The 6,650-nt window shown below is 56.8% G+C and overlaps 1 pseudogene across 1 annotated transcript; it reads right to left on the reverse strand.

Moving 5' to 3' along the window:
• Positions 1-2,141: 2,141 nt before the first annotated feature.
• On the reverse strand, positions 2,142-5,820 carry LOC149304384 (transmembrane 4 L6 family member 5-like; annotated as a pseudogene). The gene is made up of 5 exons (XR_016271977.1): positions 5,637-5,820; positions 4,610-4,683; positions 3,315-3,435; positions 2,774-2,966; positions 2,142-2,242 (listed from the first exon to the last, which is right to left on the reverse strand). The product of XR_016271977.1 is annotated as a transmembrane 4 L6 family member 5-like (transcript).
• Between the last annotated feature and the right edge of the window lie 830 nt (positions 5,821-6,650).

Here is a 6,650-nt window from a genome sequence, read left to right on the forward strand (position 1 = left end):
CTCACCAAGAAGGGTTACAGCCCTGAACCTATCAGAAAGGGGCACTGCCAGGGTGAGTGGCGTTTCCACCCCGATGTAGCCCACCGGCTGCAGGGGAGCCCTTTTTTTACCCACTGAATTCAAAATGGGGAAGGGGTTTTGCCTGGACCTGCTAATCCAGCCATGGGGAGGAATCAAAGCAAGGCCCCATGCCAACTCACTTTCTTCCTCTCCTCTGGCTCTCAGATTGGTTGTTTGGAGTGGCACCCCTGAGAATAAGAGGAGGGGTCTTTCTTGCCCTCTCAATATTTCCTGACACAATAAGTGGGGAGATAGCCAGCATGGCTTCGTGGTTTGGGGGCTGGACTAGGGCTCCTCTGGGAGAACAGGGTTTGGATCCCTGATCGGCCATGGAAACCCCCGGTTGATGGCGTGCAAGTGGCACTCTCTCTCAGCGCAGAGGAAGGCAACAGCTGGCCAAGGAAACCCTGATGGAGGTTCACCTTGGGATCGTCATTAAGTCAGAAGCAATTGAGAGGCTCACAACAAGGAGAACAAGAGGGAGGCATCGGGGCACGCAAGGAAACTGGCGTCTAGGGGCATTCTCTTTTCCAGGACTGTGGCCAGGGATTCTGGGATGGACAGTCTCCAAAGGGACTTTCCTCTGGGAGGAATCCCTTCAGGTAGCCCAGCAGTCCCTTGGTCTGGCCTGGGTGGTAGCCATGGCTGGACCCACACATCTGGAGTCCATGTGAGGGGCTCCGGAGTGCCCTCTGTGGATAGCCTTGGGGGCTGGGGCTCCAGGGACACTTTTTGGGAAGGAGCCACTAAAGGGGGGAGGGGTGCCCTTTCAGCAAATCCTCCCTCTGCACTTTCTTACTTTCTTTCTTTCTTTCTTCTCAGGTGGAATCCTATCAGGGGGCTGCCAAAGACGACTTGGGGCTGAATGGAGTCCGGCTCCTCTGCACGCGTGGCGGTCATGGAGACAAGCGTGAGGCCCATGCCGTGGAGTCGCAGACCGGACGGTGATCCTTTGGCTCTCTGTGGTTGGGGGTGGGCAGGTGTGGCGTGCATCTCCTGTCCTTTGGCAGACCTGGTTTGTGGTGGGGTCTGCACCATGTGCGCACATACTCCTGGGCACAGTAAAGTGCAGTTGTCCCCCCGCCCATGTCTGGAAGTGGTGCCTCGGGTCTCCTCCATCAGAGGGACAGTGGCTGCGGTCTGGGTTTTAGACCAAGCTTTAAAAGACCCCTGTGGGATCAGTCTAAACCCACAGCAGCGTCATCCCCTCACTGACATAAAATCCACCACGGACAGCAGGACTAGTGAGAAGGGCTAATGGGGGCTTTGGGGGCCACTGTGCCTTGGGGCAAAAGCTTCCTGTTTGAAGGAGGCAGGGAAAGCTGAAGCAGAAAACCTGAAAAAGTCTCTGCTCTTGCAGGGCCAAATGGCTGCGGAGTGGGAGCAAACTAGTGGCCACAACTGGCACAGAATGGGCCCCCCACTAATTACCTTGCCCACCCACAGCTCCATGGGGCTGGCATCCTGACGTGCTCTTTCTCTCTCTTTGCCCAGGTGGGGGCTCTGGTCGGAGGTTGCCTGGTGCCCCCCTGGTGGCTACCTGGAGCACTTCTCCCTGCGAGTCCAGCCAGTCCGGAGCGGCCCCAGGACAACGTGGGAGCCACCAACATCTGCTTCGCCTGTTCGGGTGGGGAGACCCTGGAGGGCCACGGCCTGACCTGGGGGGGTATGGGGCATGGAGCCCCCCTTGCAAGAAGGGCCTGTGTGGGATCCAGATGAAACAGGAGCCCCCCCCCCCCCCCGGTGGAACTCTGAGGGACGACACTGCCCTCAATGATGCCCGGTTCCTCTGCTGCAGCCGCTGAGATGCCCCACGCCAAACTGGCGTTATGAACTCTCACAGCCAAATGGAGCCTCCATACTCAGGTGCAGTCTACCCTTCAGGCCCAGCAGAGAAAGAAGGAGCATCCCCTGCATCCCCAGAAACTTCTGCTTTGCTCCAAAAACTGTGTGCCCTCCCCATGAGAGACCCTCCCCTTCTAATCTGGCAGTGAATGGGCCACAGTGGATGAAGAACGCTTTTATTCCTGGTCTGTCCGAGACAGAACCGCCTTTGGCAACAGAGAGGTGGAAAGGGGGCCGAGGCGAGGCGTCTCCAGAGGAGTGTTTGGGGGTCTCTGCGTGGAGGAAGAGGAGCAGCAGCTCCAATGCCGGATCCCTCGCGGCCTCACAGCCCTTCGCCCTGCCAGGGAAGCCAGGGGCAATGGGTCAGCGTGTGTGGACAGAAAAGAGGGTGGCCTCTGCCAACAGCTGAGCAGCTGGATGTTCACCAACAGAACCTTTTTTGGCCAAAGGCATTTGCAGTGTTTGCCCGCAGCTTTAGTCCAGTTACAGGACTGCAGAAGCTGCATTTATTTAATTTGACCTTTCCCTTGCTGCTCTGGAGTATTTTTCTGCTTGGATGTCATGCTGCAAGGCCTTCTCCATTTCTCCTTCTTCTGCCCCTCTTTGGCTCTCCCAGCAGGCAGACTCAGCCCCCAAAGATGATTTCCCCTCAGGCTTTTCCCTGGCTAGGTCCAGAGGGTCTGGGCCCCAAAGCAGAGCTATCAAACCTGGCGGGGGGGCAGCGGAGAGAAGGCTACGGACCCCCCCCTCCAACAGTCTGCCTGACTGTCTGCCTCCCCAGATGCTAATGTCCCCTTGCTCCAGCGCATCAGGGCTTCCCATCCACTCTGTCCCCCACCCCAGGGGGTTCCCCCAGCCGCCCCCTTACCTCCCGGTCGGCCCCCTTCCGGCAATCCCCACACAGGGTCCCCAGGAGGCCATTGACCACCTGCACCCCACACAGCACCAGCTCCAGGAGTCCCAGGCCCAACAGGATGGAGAAGAGGACAATGTGCCATAGGACCACGTTTGGAGGGGCCATGCACTGGTCCCACATGGTCTGGTTGTAGAGATAGCTCTGGCTGTGGGTCAGAGAGAGAAACACACATGCACACAGTGGAGCATGGGGCAGATGGGCACCTCCAGGGCTCCTCTGGTGTCATTGGGGTGGGGGCATAGAAGAGAGGGGTCCTGTTGAACCCCGTATCCAGAAGCTAGAGGAGGCAGGACAAGGGTCTGGGAGGAGGACAGATGAAGCCATCCATTTGGAAGGGACCCCAGGGCTCTTCCAGACCACCACCCCCAATGGCAGTGCAGGAAATTCGCTGCCAAACCACCCCTGAGAGGTGGGCATCCAACCTCTAAAAGGGGTCAGGGGTGGCTGAGGTTCACCAGAGAAGCCCCCCAGGTTTGCCCCCCCGCGTTCTCACCTGAGGTCCTTGAAGGGGGTCCCCCACTTAGGGGTCCATTGGTTAGGGCTGTGGAGGCCACCACCAGGCAGTAGAAGGCCCCCAGGTCCCCGAAGGTGGAACAGAAGACAGAGCGAAGCATCTGTGGTAGCAGGGGAAGGATGGAGAGAAGGAAGGAAGGAAGGAAGGAGAGAGAGAGAGACAGAGAGAGACCGTGTACTATGGCATACATATGCATCACTTGCCTACAATATTTTGGAAAGCGTCCCCCCCTCTTCTCCTGCTTTTGAACTCAGGGCCTTTTTCCTGATGGTAAAACTGCTCTCCTCCCTGGACCAGTCATCTTAGCACATGGCTTCCTCCTCTATGGGGTAAGGAGGTTTTGAATTTGGAGTCTCCTGCTCTGCTTTCTGTGAGCCCCCAAACCTGTTGCCAATGCCAAGGCTCAGCCCTGTCTCTGGCCAAAAGAGATGTGAGTGTTTCTGGGCATACACAGAGTGCTTTATTTGGTGCTTAGAAGAGATCAGTTGCCTTTAATGGGACTTAAGTGAGGATATGCAAAGAAGCTGCACAAGTTATTCCACTACTTTAAAAACAGGCCGTTGGAAGTAATTTTTCCGCTACCTTCCCCTGCCTCCCAAAAAGAGAACCAGAGAAACCTCAACTTGGAAACCATATAGAATCACAGAATCCTAGAGTTGCAAGAGACCCCAAGGGACCCGATCCAGTCCAACACCATTCTGCCATGCAGGAACTCACAATCAAACCTGGTTTTTTGGAATCACAAATCCCATAATGCTTTTTGCGACTACAAATCCTATCATCTTGCTGGCTGGGGGATGCTGAGAGTTGCAGTCCAAAACAGGTAAACTTTCCAAAGCCTTAGCAAAAATATCTCCCCCTTTCAATGCATGGGTATGCCCTGCACTCGCACCCGCACCCATTGTGAATTGCTTTCACAATTCTTCTCATTCTTGAAGAAGGGCAGGGAGTTTTATTTCCGTTCTCCCCAAATGTGAAGTGTGAGATGAGTAAAATGTCCCATCCTCACAGGGTCCAGAGCTGACCCATTCCAACTTGAAATGAAGTAACTGAGAGGAGACATCTATTTGAAATGTGATGTTCTTGGTGTAAGCCTGGATAGCCATCTCTCGGGGGTGCTTTGATTGGGAGTTCCTGCATGGCAAAATGGGGTTGGACATGATGGCCCTTCTTGCAGTCTCTTCCAACTGTAGGATTGTATGAAATATTTCAGTGACTTCCCCTCTGGGCTTCAAGAGTGTTGTGGGGAAAGAGCTTGAGAACAGGATTCGTACCCGGCACCGATTCCCGCAGCATCCCTTCCCTCCGGCCTGAACAGCCGAGCATCCAGTGCATCCAGGGACAACACCTTTATTAGGCCGACCAGGAAAAAAATGAACAGACCCAAAGCACAAAAATGTGTGCAAGTTTCCAGGAGCAGCAGATCTCTTCCTCACTCAAAGGGAAAGGGGAGCAGGCATGGAAGCCCCAGATCAGATGCCCCCAGACCCCAAAGTATCCATCAGTGCTTTGTCCCCCCAGGAACGCCTTCCCCTGTAAGGCTGGGGGGGCAAAGGTCACTTGGCTTGCAGATAAGCCCCATGCAGGTGATCTCCTGGCCCAGGTAGAGAGGTCAAAGGTCAAGAGCGAGGGAAGGAGGGGGCGGGCATCTCTTCCTTGTAGGTGGGGAGGGGGTGACTGTGGGGGGCTGAGAGTTAAGGGGCTCCTGAGGAAGGGGGCCTTGGGCAGAAATCCACTGGGCTCCTGGGTGGGGGTCTCCAGCTGCCTCTGCTCAGAGGACCAAGGAGGGAGTCTCCTTCCCTGGAGGTCTTTAAAGAGACATTGGATGCCCACTTCTCTGGAGTGCTTTAGCTGTGTGTTCCTGCAAGTTTTGGGGGGTGGGTGGGTGGGATACCTGGGCATAGCAGGGGGTTGGACTGGATTACCCTCGGGGTTCCTTCTTACTCTAAGAGCTTCCAACAACCCTATGGCCAGCTGGGACAGAGTGGTGTGCAGGGCAAGATCACCCAGCCCTCCCAAGTTCCCACCCAGCTGCCGTGGGTCTGTAAAAGGGGACTGGCCACAGAGCAAATCCCTTGGAGCAAATCCAGGCGTCTCATGGAAGTGAGCCAAGCTGTGTTTTGTGAAGAAAACAGCTTCCTCTTGCTGAGCTCATTAGGCCCCTGAAGAGGAACTCTTCCCAGGCCTGAGCAGCCCCCTTGCCTCCCTCATGCCTTGGCGTTGCACATCCTCAAGGAAGCCCCCAACCCCCGTCCCCCCCATCCTCCCTGCTGCCGTGGCCCTGCTCCATGGCACTGGTACTCACCATCAGGCCTCCCCCGAGGAGACCCCCCAGGAGCCAGACCTGGAGGGTGATGCCATCAGGGGTCCACTCCCGCTGGGCATTGGGGAACATCAGGAGGACGTTGGCCACCATGCAGGCCAGGCTGGCCACCACCAGGGTGAGGCCCACCAGCTGGGAGCACTTCCCGGTACACATGGTGGAGGTGGCACTGGAGGCACTGAGGATGGACCCGTGGTGCCAAGGCGGCTGATGGGGCCACTGGATCCGGCTGTTTATTCACAGATAAGCCGGGCAAAGGGCTCTGTGGGGAGACGCTGCACTCCCCCCATGACATACGCGCGCACACACACACACACAGGCGCACACTTCCTGCCCCCCCAAGTCTCCCTGGCTCTTCCTCTTTCAGCTCGGATGGCTGCGAGGGAGGCGCAACACCTGGAGGGAGCGACCCACACGCAAAACCTCCTGGGGGGATTTGTGCGAGACCCACTTGTCCCCTCCTGCTCCACACTACCTGGCCGGTCCTCAGTCCAATTGGGCCAAACTAGATGCCACAATGCAACCACCCTCCAGGCCCCTGAAGGGCCACTTCTTGTAAAAGACGCAGCAAGCTTGTTTTCTGCTGCTCCAGAGGACAAGTTCCAACCCAGGAGAGGAAACTCACAAGGAAGGAGGTTTCAGGAAGAACAGGGGAACGGTCCCCTTGGGGTCTGTGGGCCATCCTTCTTCAGGGGTTTTTAGGCAGCCCTGGGTCTCAGGTGCTTAGCTGTGTCTCCCTGCCCTGCCCTCAAGGTCTGGACTGGGTGGTCCCTGGGACCCCTGCCAGCTCCTGCCTCCCAGGATCCTGCTCCTCTCTCTCAGAGGGTCCCTTGGTCCTGAAGAGCAGGAGAAGCAGCAGCATCCCACCTTGCCTTCCCTCCCCTCCTTTGGGATCCAAGGGGTGTGAGAGTTACACTGTTGTGTTGGTGAATGACACAAAACTCTCCCTTGTGCCTTCTGTCCTTTGCGTGAAGATTGGAGGGAGGTGCAGT

The sequence above is a fragment of the Sceloporus occidentalis genome, unplaced genomic scaffold (genome assembly GCF_023333645.1).
Source record: "Sceloporus occidentalis isolate IW3139 unplaced genomic scaffold, rSceOcc1.0.p SCAF_14, whole genome shotgun sequence".
Lineage (NCBI taxonomy): Eukaryota > Metazoa > Chordata > Lepidosauria > Squamata > Phrynosomatidae > Sceloporus > Sceloporus occidentalis.